Source organism: Topomyia yanbarensis, chromosome 3 (genome assembly GCF_030247195.1).
Source record: "Topomyia yanbarensis strain Yona2022 chromosome 3, ASM3024719v1, whole genome shotgun sequence".
NCBI lineage: Eukaryota > Metazoa > Arthropoda > Insecta > Diptera > Culicidae > Topomyia > Topomyia yanbarensis.
In genome coordinates, this window is record NC_080672.1 from 36305373 (window position 1) to 36319862 (window position 14490).

General features: G+C 38.9%; 1 protein-coding gene across 7 annotated transcripts in view; it reads left to right on the forward strand.

Moving 5' to 3' along the window:
* Positions 1–13930: 13930 nt before the first annotated feature.
* LOC131691471 (liprin-beta-1) overlaps positions 13931–14490 on the forward strand; it is a 151435-nt gene continuing 150875 nt past the window's right edge. For 5 of the 7 annotated variants that reach the window (XM_058977885.1, XM_058977891.1, XM_058977888.1 and 2 more), the window contains exon 1: positions 13931–14022. The gene's annotated coding sequence lies outside the window, so the exon portion shown is untranslated. The remainder of the gene's footprint in view (positions 14023–14490) is intronic. The other 2 variants (XM_058977893.1, XM_058977886.1) reach the window with 2 other exon arrangements.

Here is a 14490-nt window from a genome sequence, read left to right on the forward strand (position 1 = left end):
AGTTTATTAAAAAGAATGAAAAAATATGTTATGATCCCCATTTTTCAGCTCAAAATACACGGGTTTTCCACTGGATTTTAATAATGAAATAATTCACTTGAGTAAAGCCATGTCTAATGATTCTATACATCTTGTAAATTTCATACCTTCGTCTTAATCAGTGTTCATTTCTACACCAAAATCTACACGACGACGATTCTAGAAGGATGCATGGTATAAATTCGGCAAGTTTGCGAGCTGCTTTATGCAATAACGCAGACAGCTAGAAGATAATGCTAAGTTTCCTTAAGAAAGTACACGAAAAATTGTAGAATTTTGAAATTAAGCCTTATTTGTGAAATGTATTGTACAACTTTAAACTTGTAACAAAAATTGCCTTCCGACACGAACGCACTATACTCTTCAGTGTAAAGTGTAGTAAATAAACAACAACAACAACAACTTCAAAGCTTTGCGTTTTAGTGGAATTCCCTGGGTGGCCCATAACCCTCGGCATGATACTGTACCTTGATGTGGTCCGGGGGCTTTTCCACCAAAGCAGTATTACAGTGATTATATCACATAAACTTGGGATACGATTATTTTTTTTGACATTAAAAATGTCTTACTCCACTATCTGGGGCTAGGTGTCATTCTAAAATCTAAACTATCTCCCATGTAACGAAACTATGTAAGGTTTGCACGCTTATAACTCCGATATTACTAGATGGATTTTAATCATTCATACACCAACCGATTCAGAAACACCTAACTTAAATATTGGTAATAATTTAATATCTCCCCAATAAAAGTAGACTTTTGGAAATTGGTAAAATTAAAAAGTTCACAAAAAACGGGAAAAATACCATTCGTGAGGCAGATTTCTCAGACACAGCCGTCAAAAGAGGGCAGCTTAGTTGCTCAATGAAACACGAAAAGTCATAAATAGAAGCAACGCATGTCCGTTTAAATCAGTTGTTGCTCTTATCCCACACGAGCAACGTCGTCTCCGGGCGATGCAATAAGCGCTATCGATTTTCGGTAACGTTGGCATTTGCACACACTCGCTCCTAAGTGACTAAACCATATACGGTTAGTTTATAAATAGAGGTGACGCGTACCTGTTTGAATCAGTTTTTGTTCTTATGTCGAACGGGTAAGATCATGACTGCAGCGTCTGGGCACTACAATAAGCGGTAGACGCTATGCATTTTCGGCAGCGGTGGCCGTGTGCGGATTTGTCGGGTACCAGCATGGTGTCACAGAATGATTTGCAAAGTGGGTGGGCGGGGTGGTTTGGATTTAATTCAATACGGTGTGTGCTGCTTAAGAGTGTTGCGTTTGAAAAAAATATATTTATTTTTATGCATGCGTGTGCGTTGTAACTTGTTAATCCATGTTTACGGCGCTTTGTAGCTGCGTAGGGTAAAGAGCCAATTGGGTTTCATGTTTCATATTTCGGTTATATGTTTTTTATCAGTAAGGCATCTGACAACGTGCTTCTGTAGTTATTGCACTGTTCAGCAGCGTAGTATTTTATATAGGAGAGTACACTCAGGTTTTTTACGCGGATTTTGAAATTTACGCGGTTTTCATTAACGCGTTTTTTTTTAATTTACGCGGTTTTCATTTACACGGCCTGTATCCCCTGCGTGAAAAATCTGAGTGTAATTGCATCGAAAACAATCACATTCCCAGCAGAACTTTTTGTTTTCTAATTTCAAACACTTTTGTTTCGTACTGCACACAACGGAAAATTTTAAAACAGAACTTACCGTCCCAGCAGCAGTTGAAGCGGGTGTTCTTTTTCGATTCAAATTCAATTTGAAGTAATACACAACCTTACGAACCAGACGCTGGAATGTTAGCCAGCGGATTAGTTGCTCCGTTGCCCCAGTAGCTGGGGCACTTTGCGGACCGTCATCATTGCCAACTGCTTTCCTAGTGCTTGAACGAATACGAATGATGAGAAAAACCGACCGACCAATATTCATATATGAAAACACGAGAAAGCACTACTATCGCTCTCTCGCTCGTTTTCGTGCCATTCCTGTGCCTTTCCTTTCCGTTCGGCTACCAATACTAGCATATCCAAAACGAATATTCTGTCTTTCCATCGCCTTCAATCTAGTGGCCAGTGCTAGCAAACTTGCATGTTCAGTTTTTCTATAACAACATTCCAACAATATTTTCAAAGAATGTTGCAGATTTGAAAAGAAAGAAGGAAAAGATTTTCACAAATTTAAATTCTTTTGTCTTATTTGTTAGCGCTGATACTGGCCATGGGATGGTGGGGGAACACCCACATTCGTTTGTTATTATGGTATTAGCAGCAGAAAGGAATGGAAAAGCAGTGCACGAAAACGAGCGAGAGAGGATAATTTAAATTCTGTTTCTTTCCACACATCGTATTTCTTATATAGCTTTCTGAAAATTATTTGTTATACACCATAAAATGTAAATTTCAGTTTAACACTTATTAGAACACAATTAATTGGTCCTGTAAAGAACCGTTTATTGTTTTATCGCGGGAGCATAATTCAGACGCACTCCCCGCTGACACGGTGAGCCAGTTTAACTCTTATTAGAACACAGATTAGTTTCTCTGTTGCCCTTTAGTTGGGGCGAAATTCTTGCAGGGCGACAGTTCCTGATCGGGTTGCGATGAGTCACCAGTAGCTGGGGCACTTTTTCCGACCGTCGTCATCGCCAACTGCTTTCCTTCGGTGGACTGGCTGCTTGCTAGTGCTTGAACTTGAACGAATACGAATGATGAGAAAAACCGACCGACAGATATTTTTATAATCGCGCTAATATGCACTACTATCGCTTTCCCGCTCGTTCTCGTGCCGTGCATGAGCCTTTCCTTTCCGTCCGGCTTCTAATGGCCTAACCAAAGGAATATGCCGTCTTTCCCCCATCAACTGCTCTCGTCAAGCAACCCAATGCGAATAATCATAGGAACAAACATGTAGTGGACCTATATATAAACTTTTCATTATTTTATTGTTCGGTTGCATGTTATACATACTTCAAATTTTAATACAGCATAGAGGAACATATTTTCAACAAATTGGCCTAAAAATCAAATCATTCTGTTAAGTATGATAAAAGTTATTAACGTTCAAAATCTGACGCGGCGCCGCAGCAGATATTTTGAAACGGGACCCCTATATTGAAAGCTTAAATGTATTCTACATTAAAAGATTCCAATGGTTGTTTCGAGGGATTTTAACATTGATATTTCAAAGCAAGAAAATTGTTCATTTCATGAATGAATGTCTCAACGAGCTTAGAATCCAGCGCATCCCCTGTCAACGCAGACGCCAACAACAAAGGTTCTTTTCAGAACCACCATAATTATTACACTGAAGTTTTTTTTTTATGCGGGGGATACGTACCGCATAAAAAAAATCCGCATAAAAAAAAACCGCATAAGTTTGAAAATCCGCATAAAAAAAAACCGCATAACTTTGAGAATCCGCATAAAAAAAAACCGCGTAACTTTGAAAATCCGCATAAAATAAAACCGCATAACTTTGAAAATCCGCATAAAAAAAACACATAAGGTGTGAAATATTTTTCAATATTAAGAGCCATAGTACTCAAGGAAAAGCAAGGATTTGAAGTAAAAAAGTTTAGAAAAAAACGCGGAGTAGGGTCATATGAGCAAGCTTAGAGTTTTCCGGCTACTTAGCTCTTTTTCTTCTGCAACGCAGGAGTCAGGATCTTTTGGCATTAAATGCGAATCACCTGAGTCTGCGGCATGTCCAGACAAGCGTAAAGTCACTTAATGACTTATGCTGTCGGAACCTTGACTTCTTGGAATCGCAAGACTGACCTCGGCACCTAACCGACCAGCATCGAGATAACGATTTCGAGAGAAATTTCAACGTCGGGAAATTTCTCCGTCGGAGTAGACTAGGCCCCCGCCGGGGACTAATTCGAATAGATCGGGAAGTAGCGCCGGCAGATGCTCGTCGAGGCGCCTGACAACTGGAAGTCACTCCACCCCGAATCGCAGTTCGTATCGGTTTCGGAAGATCTTCCACTGCCGGGGAACTTTTCGTCGGAGTAGGAAAGATCCACCGTCGGGGACTATTCCGAGTAGTCCGTAGCGAATCGCCGGCTTGAATCATCGGGGCGCCAGTGAACCGGACGCAATCCTCCACCGGGAATCGCTGGACTAACCTCGGCATTCTGCCGGACTGCATCTAAGGAAGAATAACGTGTCCATCAACGGTTGCAGGAGACATTCTTTCGTCGGGGAACTCTCCGCCGAGGTAGGCTAGCTCCACCGTCGGGAGCTACGCCGAGTAGCACCGAACGCGACAGACCCTGGTCGTTGGGGCACCAGTGAACCGGAAGCCACCCTCCAACCGGAATCGCCAGATCGACCACGGCATCCAACTGGTCAACGTAGAGAGGAAGGCATGTAGAATATCATGCCGTGCAGGACTGATATGGCGGTTACGAGACAAGGGAAATCTAGCACGACCAGCTAGACCTGGAATCAAGTGAAGTGCATTAACACGCCTCCCCCCAAAGTAGTCATTTCAAATGGAATCCGGGGGATCAGGTAAATGTCGGACTTCTTGGTGGAGTTTAGAGGAATAGAGAGTTATCTTCTCTGTTCAGAGTCCCTCACTCTGGCACATGATGGACGAAATCGGTCGTATGGTCTAACTACTGAACGTGTGCCGGGTCGGCGTAAAAGCTTTATCACCAAGTAAAAAAAAGATACACGCTCAGAGACTTTTTTTTTTCGATCTCGCCGAACTGAGTCGAATGGTATAAGAGATTCGGCTCTGCGGGCCTCGGTTAAAAAGTGTAAATTCCGACCGATTGCATAAGTTTTATTATGAGAAAGGTAAAAAGGTATTCAGTCATTTTCTGTTTTTATTTTCACTGCATCAAGAATACTTCTCATATCCTTAACCCAAAGACTAGTAATTTATAACCTAAAATAAAAATATGAATATTTTATGTCTTTTGTTTAAGCATGTGCATTCACGAGGATCTATCTTTCGATAAAAGTCGCTTCAGGTGATGCCCTAGAAATTAAAAGGAAGCTGCATAAAAAGAATCGCATAACTTTGAAAATTCGCACAAAAAACCGCATAACTTTGAAAATCCGCATTAAAAAAACCGCATAACTTTGAAAATCCGCATAAAAAAAAACCGCATAACTTTGAAAATCCGCATAAAAAAAAACCGCATAACTTTGAAAATCCGCATAAAAAAAGTCGCATAAAAAAAATCCGCATAAAAAAAAACCGCATAAAAAAAGACTTCAGTGTATAAAGAATAACTTAAAACATTCCCACATATTTCATTGAGTATCATTCGATTTGAATTACAAGTCAAACGAGTAGTCACGACACTCCGGTTATGTCCTAGACATTACCCACCCATCTTTTTTACTGCGTACATACATACGATCTTTCCCCTTTCGCAGCTCACACCGAATGAGTACGCTTTGCAGCCTTCGATGTTTTGGTGGCATTTTTAGTGGCAGTTACTACTGCCTTTTCAGTGACTGCACTGCGTTTCTTAGCCTTTGGCTTTTTGGCCTTCTCACCTCCACCCACGTTTTTCTTCTCTACGGTGGTAGCCGATTTGATTGGTCGTCCGATGCAGCTTCTCACGACCACGCACGTCTCTTATGCGCTGCGTCTTACACACGTCTGGCTTTGAGAAAAGCTGCGACACCCCTATTTATAGGTTTTATCATTAATATTGATTCTCATTTAAAGTAGTTTTTGAACTATTTAAACAACTTTTATATAGCAAACAACGTATCGGTAGCAAGCGTTCAACGTTTTCCTTCCGATGAAACAAGATTGGCAATCCGTTTAGTAGAAGAAAAGTTATTAAGGTTCAAAATGTACGTAACGCTTTCGCTAATATGCACTACTATCGCTTTCTCGCTCGTTCTCGTGGCGTGCATGAGCTTTTCTTTTCCGTCCGGCTTCTAATGGCTTAACCAAAACTAATATGCCGACTTTCCCCCACCAACTGCTCTCGTCAAGCAACCCAATACGAATAATCATAGGAACAAACATGTAGTGGACCTATATATAAACTTTTCATTATTTTATTGTTCATTTGCTGCACCATTTTGACGGCTCTGTGCGGGATGGGCTGAAAATTTTCACTTTTCCGAGTCGTTTTCCAAAAAAAAATTTTCAAAACACTATTTTTCCGTTGATGATGAATGTTCTACATATTCCAAAATTTAATACAACATTCGTACAAATATTTTCGACAAAATGCCGAAGCAATTAATTAAATCCATTCAGTACAACAAAAGATATAAGCGTTCAAAATCTTACATCATTTTTCTTCCGAAATTTTGAAAAGGGGCCCCTATATTGAAAGGTAAGTCGTTAGTCACAACAAAAAGCTATATTTTTAATGTCACCGTGGTCGTGTCCTGTACACAACCCTTTAATTTTTTTAGTTAAGCTACATTGTGGTCAACTTGGCTTAACTTGGCGACCTTTATTGTCCACTGCCATGGTCAAATAATATACAATGTGGGTTTAGGGCCCAATTCTCAGTACTAATGTATGTCTTTCATGTGATGATCATAAATTCAGCTGTATCTTGTACCTACCTAATCTATTACGTCTCTCATATATTGTCCTTTATTTCTTCTTTTTGAGTCCTATACTGCCATTCTACACCCGCCTTCAGCTGGGTCAGCAAAGATGGTGATAGTGAACGTCTTAACACTCACACATTCTCAAACGCGGTCTCAAGCATGAACCTATAAAAAAGCCCCCGCGCGCGGTTACGTATCGATCACGTCCGGAAGTCTATCCTTGATCCTAGAAGCCTAGGTCCATGCCTTCAGCTGGACCAATTAAGAGAATACGCTCATACCTATTAGACAACACGTCTCATGGCGACATGACCGGGAACCCTATCGATATAAACGATCCCACTCTCTGCTAGATTTCTATCCGCGCACCGAAAATTTAATATCAGACTCACGGTTCGCGCGACCATTCAAGAACACACGTTACAAAATCACGTCAGCGCACAAACGTTAGAGCCCCTCGCGATTTTCCAAGCAACCTACGCCCACGAACTCGCAAACGTGATTACACCCCGGTGATAAGGTGAAAATCTCAGCACTCATAAACTTAGCAACACGATCTCAAGCGTCAACCTACAAACTCCCGCGCTCGTGCCATCATGAATCGGGATCGTCCGGAAGTCTCTATTCTCGGTACCAACAATCTAGGTCCTTGTTAATTAATAAAAAAATAATAAAATTGAAAAATAACTCCCATATCCACTAGACAAAACGTTCCATGGCGACATGACCGGAAACTCTAGTGATATGGGGTAACTCTCTCCCTGTCAGAATGTGATCCGTACACCGAAAGCTAAAGATCAGAATGACGGTCCGCGAATATATGAATGGCCGCAGGGTTTCAAAATCGAATTTATACACGCGAAGTCACATACGCGCGAGCACACGCAACAAACACGTCAACATACGAACGCTTAAGCCCTTCGCGATCATCTACGCACACCTATGCCCGAGATCGCGTAAACTTGATAACACTCCGGCAATTGTGTAAACGTTTTAGTACTTACGACGTTACAAACGCGGTCTCAAACGCGAATCCGCAAACGCGCGCGATCATGAATCGGTTACGTCCGGAAATCTTTAGCATTCATTCTAGCAATTTAGGTCCATACATTCAGTTGGACCAATCAAAAAAAATAAAGCTCATATCCACTAGATCACGCGTTCTACGGCGACATGAATGGGAATTCTAATGATATGTAAGAACCCACCTTCTTTTGAAATCTGAACCGTACACCAAAAATCAAAAATTAAGTATCAGATTCACGGTCCGCGCGCGATCATTCTAGAACACACGCGAAGATGCGAAAGGCACACGGTTATGAAATAGAATGTATACACGCGAAGTTCATACACGTTAGCACACGCGACATACAAACGCGCACGCGACATGCAAACGCACACGCGACATGCAAACGCACACGCGACATACAAACGCACACGCGATCGAGCACGTTAACGTACAAATCTTCGAGCCCTTCGCGATGATACACGCGATCGCGAGTCCCTACGCCCGCACATACCTGAACCGTACAATGAATATCACATTCAGAATCACGGCCCGCTACAATTGGTCTAATGCAGTGTTTTATTGGGCGACATTGCCTGTCTCGTCTGCAAATTGTAGTATGTGATTCTGACGGGGAGCCCTTCCGAGAACCTAGCTCTACAGCTCCAGTAGGACAACTCTGGAAAAAAAAATCCTGGGTGGCCCATAACCGGGGACAAATAGCAGGTTGATCATTAAGAATCTCTTTAGAAAATTGCTCAAAATTATTTGTCACAAACTGCATCAATGAACTTTCTTCGACGGAGAATTAGCAATCTGACACAACTTTCAAACGTTATATAGAACATATTATTTAAATGATCGAAATGAATTTTTTTGGGAAGAAAACAAACGTAAACGTAAGATCTACCCAATTGCTTAGTTTACTCAAACTTGTAGCACTAAACGCATTCGAAAGTATTTTCCTACCTTATGCCAAATGATACTTATACCTCAGACTAACACACGTACCACTTGGAAACAATTCTTCGCCAACGTTAGCGGTCATTTTAAATATATTTGAGCGACCAAAAATAAAAGTCGCAAGGACAGAACATGCTTCGTAGAATATAAAAATCGGATATAAACTTCAAGCATAAAAATCGGACTGGAACATTTCTTTGTAACAGTCGGATATATATCCGATTCTTACAAAGTAGCTTTTTTTAGCCGACTTTTAATCTTGAACATCAAGATATACGGATGCTCCTACGAGCGATTTATTTATTTTAAAACGATGTTCATACTGGAGATTCATCCTTGCCGAGTTCTATGGGTGAAAACTTTTTAAGCGATTCTAATGCTGAAGAATTTCTGTCCGATTTTTATGCTTGAAGTTTATTTCCGATTTTTATATTTTAATATGTTTGAAACGGGTTTTGCGAAGCATGTTCTATCCTTGCGACTTTTATTTTCGGTCGCTCATTTGTTGTTGAGACTGTGATCGCATGTGCGATTATGGCGCCACTGATATATGAGCAAATGTATGGGGGCATACAACTAGTGAAATACTATTCCTGAGTCTGCGGGTTAACGCATTTGCAAATGCGTGGTTGGGAACGTGTGTTAAAGGTGGAGCTAGTGTTTTAGCAAAATTGGATTTATTAAAGGAACTTCAACATATTCTATATTTTTAAATGAATTTCATCATAGTATTATGTCTGTTAGTCTGTGCTGTGTGCACGACTGTTATGTTAAATGTCCAACTAGCATATATGTCAAACGGTATTATACCAAACCTTGCTCAAAAATTCAATTTTTCAAGTGTAGTGTTGCACTAATGGTACTAAATAATTTTTTATAAAACAAATCCCCTTCTTTTAAACATGAGTTGTTCTTTTGAGTTTCATTTTTGAAACATGTTATTAATACGCTTTTGAATTAAAGCAATGTTTATTTACAAACTGTCGAGATAGTGACTCGGATCAAAGCTTCTCCTTTGATGCGTTTCACTTATTGTGTGCTTATGACGGCAAAATGATTAAAGACTATCCTGATGAATCCCAACCCCGCACATAGGGTTAGAGATTTTTCTAAAGAGATTTCTCTAACCCGACAAAGAGGCGAATGACCCTAAGGTTAAAACCTCTATAATCAAAAATAAAAAAAAACTATCCTGATGACAGTCCCGGTTACAATGAAAATTCCGCCTTTCAAGCCACAGATACAGAAAGCCTGCTAAACCAGCTACATATTCGATAGCTTCAAAAACTTTTATTACGTTTGTAACAGTTGAAATGGATACTTGTAATGTTCTCGCTAACTTAGGGTGCGAGTAGTTTGGATTTTCTCAAAGCGCGAGCAAAAATTTGATAGGTTACTCTTCTTGTTTGAAGACCATTTTTATAACTGAAGGGAAAATATCGAAATCAAACCAAGGCATCATTATGAACGCACACCTACACAATGAGGGGTTGTCAACTATTCTAAATACACAATCAAGTTTAATTCGACCAAATTTTTATCATAACAATCTTTATGGTACACAAATTTAAAATTCTCTGAGTGTTTTGAAAAGAAGAAGAAATTGCCTTCCCAACGGTATGCTATGTTATGTTTTTTATTAAAAGTAGTATGCGGTTTTGAGACAATATGAAATTAACCTCTTTGTTCAAATAAAAATTTGAAGAGAAACATTTATTTCCACATCTAACAACCTATTTATCATCAAAATCGGTTGCAAAATGGCGAGTTATTTTTTTTTAAATAAGAAACTTGCTCGCATGATGAAATTTTCAAAAAATAGATTCTTATCTCGTTTGTGAAGTATGTGTGTGAATTTTCAGCTCGAAATTAGAAAAAAATTACGGAAGATATAATTATAGCATCTCATAGTGCGAGACTATACCTCACTAATCTCTTAAGAGTTCATGCGAGCAAGTTTCTAATTTGGAAAAAATAGTAACTTTGCATTTCTCAAGCGATTTTGATGATAAATAGGTCGTTGGATGCGAAATTGAATGTTATCTCTAAATTTTTATTAAAACAAAGACGAAGCGTCTATTTGAAGTATGTTGAGAAATTTTTCTAATTTTCTTGGAAAAATTGCCAAATTATAGCTGTTTTCATATTGTTTTCTTTGATCACAATAGACGGCGCTGGTGGTTGAGCGATAAGCGTGACCGCCACTCACCCAAGTTGGTCTGGGTTCTATTCCAGTCGAAGTCGTTGAGATTTAGGTAAAAAAAATCTGTGGTCACGCCTTCCTTCGGTGGGGTTGTAAAGCCGTTGATCTCCGGTACCATAAGTTGATGGGTCGATATCTAGTCCAGGTAGTGGGAGTCACCTCTCCGGCGTCGGTATTTGGTCTCGTAGCGTAAATAGGCCGACGGAAAATAACTAGAACATGAAGTCTTTGATCACACTTTTGCGTAAAATACTTATTCAGCTAGAATAGTTTACCTAATCATTCAAATTTGAAACGAGTTTTACTCTAAGCTTATAAAGTAGTAATTTGTTATACTTTTTGAGTATATTGTTAGATTTTTGGGCACAAAATATACAAAAATCCAAAATTGATCTTATTTTGACGAAGCTTCGTAAAGTGTCTATTTTGGATAAAACTAATAAACCTTAGATTTTAGCAAAAATAGTAAATTCCAAACGAGTATGTATTTTTCTATAGAGTCGGATATGTCGAATTGATTTTAAAGAGCTTGCTTATTTTAAAAATATTTCTTTTTGAAACTAATTCGTGATTATTTCAACTTATTTCAAGCTCAAATTCGCATTTTTATGTTCAATGCCCCAACGTGTTAAAATGAATGAAACTCTTTATAAATGTAATAACTAGCTGAAATAAAACAAATTTTGCAGTTAAATTTTTATACTCTTTTATTCAAATTAGATTCGAATTTTATGGATTTTGGTCACTCGAATTTTACAGTATTTTGAAACACATTGTACAAGACCATCTATTTAACAATGAGGATCTTTTCAGAATTAGTTGAACGGAACAACGCTCCATTTCCTTCACATTGATATTCATAAAACGATAATCGGAAGTACCCTACGTTTTCGCTAATCGTACAACCTTAATGCAATATTTTTTTTTGAAACTGTTTCCCAAAGTAGAGTGAAACAATTCTGCAATCAAACAATCACTATAACTCTCTTGAAGAAGCCGAGTATCTGTTCCAATCTTGATCATGAATGTTGAAATTACCAGGAGCTAATTATTCTTATATAAAAAGCAAACAATTCGCTGAGCAGACTGGTGAGAATTTATTTGTTTAGCAAATCATATTCCAAAATTGCTCCCAATTTTAGAATTAAGTAACAAATTGACTTAGAAAGTACCGAATAAGCGCAGGTGTGGTACTAAAAATTCCAAAATATGAACGAGCATAAAGAATCGTAAATTGGTCCGAAAATTATGCTTTTATTAATCTAGGTAATCTCATCTAGTTCCAACGGCTTAGCAAGTTTGTTCAAAGCCAAAAGAGTTAAAGTTCTTATCTGTGCTTTCTAGAGAAATCAGTATTTGTTAGGACCCACACTTTTGAACACACCGGACATTTAGTTGAATATGGCTATACGCATTACTGGTCTGCCTTTTGTATTATTTTAGGGATTGAAAAATTCTTCTGTGCTAGAAAAATCTGTCTGTGACAAAGTTTAGTGATTGAAAAAGTATCAGTTGCATAATAAATTTTAGGTTGTGGGAGTATCTGGGTTTTCAACATTCACAAATATAAGCATTGGTGAAATTAATACACATTCTCACTCATCCGACAATACTGCCGAGCACATTGTGTTAAACTAGAAAATGTCTTGTTAAAATTAGAAATACACTCAGGTTTTTTTTACGCGGGGGATACGAGCCGCGTAAATGAAAACCGCGTAAATGAAAACCGCGTAAATTTCAAAATCCGCGTAAATGAAAACCGCGTAAATTTCAAAATCCGCGTAAATGAAAACCGCGTAAATTTCAAAATCCGCGTAAATGAAAACCGCGTAAATTTTAAAATCCGCGTAAATGAAAACCGCGTAAATTTCAAAATCCGCGTAAATGAAGACCACTTAAATTTAAGAATCCGTGATAAAGGGAACCTCATTGATGGATACCGCGTAAATTCCAAAATCCGCGTAAATGAAAACCGCGTAAATTTCAAAAACCGCGTAAATGAAAACCGCGTAAATTTCAAAAACCGCGTTAATGAAAACCGCGTAAATTTCAAAATCCGCGTAAATGAAAACCGCGTAAATTTCAAAATCCGCGTAAAAAAACCGCGTAAAAAAATACCGCGCAAAAAAAACCGCGTAAAAAAAACTTGAGTGTATTTTAAATTTGAACTAACACCAAGTTCGCGTAATATCAAAAAAATAAAAAGTGGCATGACGCAGAATTGAGGAAACAGGTTTTCTTCACATCTACGATTTACCTGCCAGATCAGAAATTTTAAAGCAAATTCTGGCATTCTTTTTATTAGAACATTCTTTGGAGCGGGATACTTTGATTTAACGCTGATATATTCCTGTCGATGGAGATGATAGAAGTCAGTTCGTGACTTCTCATTTGTATTTGTATTTAAAATTTGTGTTTATCTGACACTTAGTCTTAATGAACTAAACTACAAATAATTAACCTAATGAAACAGCAAAAACTTAAAAATCTTAAAATTCATCATACAACACGATGGAGCACGATTTGTTTAGAAACGTCTCACGGGATGAACTTTTTGATGAAATTTTACTGCTCCAATTTGATGTCTTCTGCAGTTTGTATAGTCTAGAACACTTTGCACTTTCTAACGACTTGTAAATAACAATTAAAATTATATGCAAAATAAATATTTGTTACTATGATTCAATTGCCGCAAGGTTCTACTTTATCGATTTTGTTGGCTATTTTCGGCAAATTTAAGACTAAGAGAAACGAAAGCAATGAAATCGAAAGATGGATAGCTATTCTAGAGTGAAACTATGAACGGAAAACTAGGCGGTAAAACATGATGATGAGTTATGTCCTATCAATGACCATTGCCGTTCACTGCTCAATTATTGCACAAACACAAGCTCTTTGAAAATCGACACATCGATCTACAATAAAGCTATTTTTCACCGCTCCGGATGGCCCTTCCCCCTTAATCGAGCCGCATTCCAGCAATAATCAGCAACTCATCGAATGTACAAACTGAACACCCCTACCAGTTAATTCTCCATTCTCCATCTCTCTTAAATCTCTCAGACGACGCTGCCTAACCGGTCGGCGCTCATCTCGCTCAATGCCGCTTAACCGCGTCGCATGACGCCGCGTCGACTCGAAAGAGCACGCGCGCGTTCGACGAAGTTGAAACTTGAGCCAGAGATTGTAAAGTTTAGTTTAGTAGTTAGACTACCGCCGAAAACGAACCATCCGTATGGTTGTGTGTGCCGTGTACTTAACAAGGTACATCTCGAGTTTATTTTCCTGTTGAATAAGCTAACGAGTTCCGTTTCTCGCTCACTCTTTCTCGCTCGCTCCCTTGTATGCTATCACTCCTGTTGACAGTTGTTAATGGTTGTCCAATTTTCGTTTCAATCGGGAACGGGTGTGTAGTGGGTGTACATTTTTTTTGCCCGGAAAATGTGCAATTTGTGAAATGATCAGAATACTGTGAGGCTAATCGATTGGAGAAAAACTTTCCCGTGGTGAATGCAGAAGTTGTTTGATATGGCAACCAACAGCAGAATGACTGCTATACGTGGGAAAAATGAGTTTTCGATCGAACCATTGCTGGAATCGAATGACGACGATTGTTGTGAAAAGCGGTGAAAAATTGTTGTGAAATGACGAGGAAATAAATTCCCCCCAGCTCATGGGGTAATAATATATTTAGGCGGTGCGGTTCTCGTCGATGGGTTGGGTGTGTTGTGT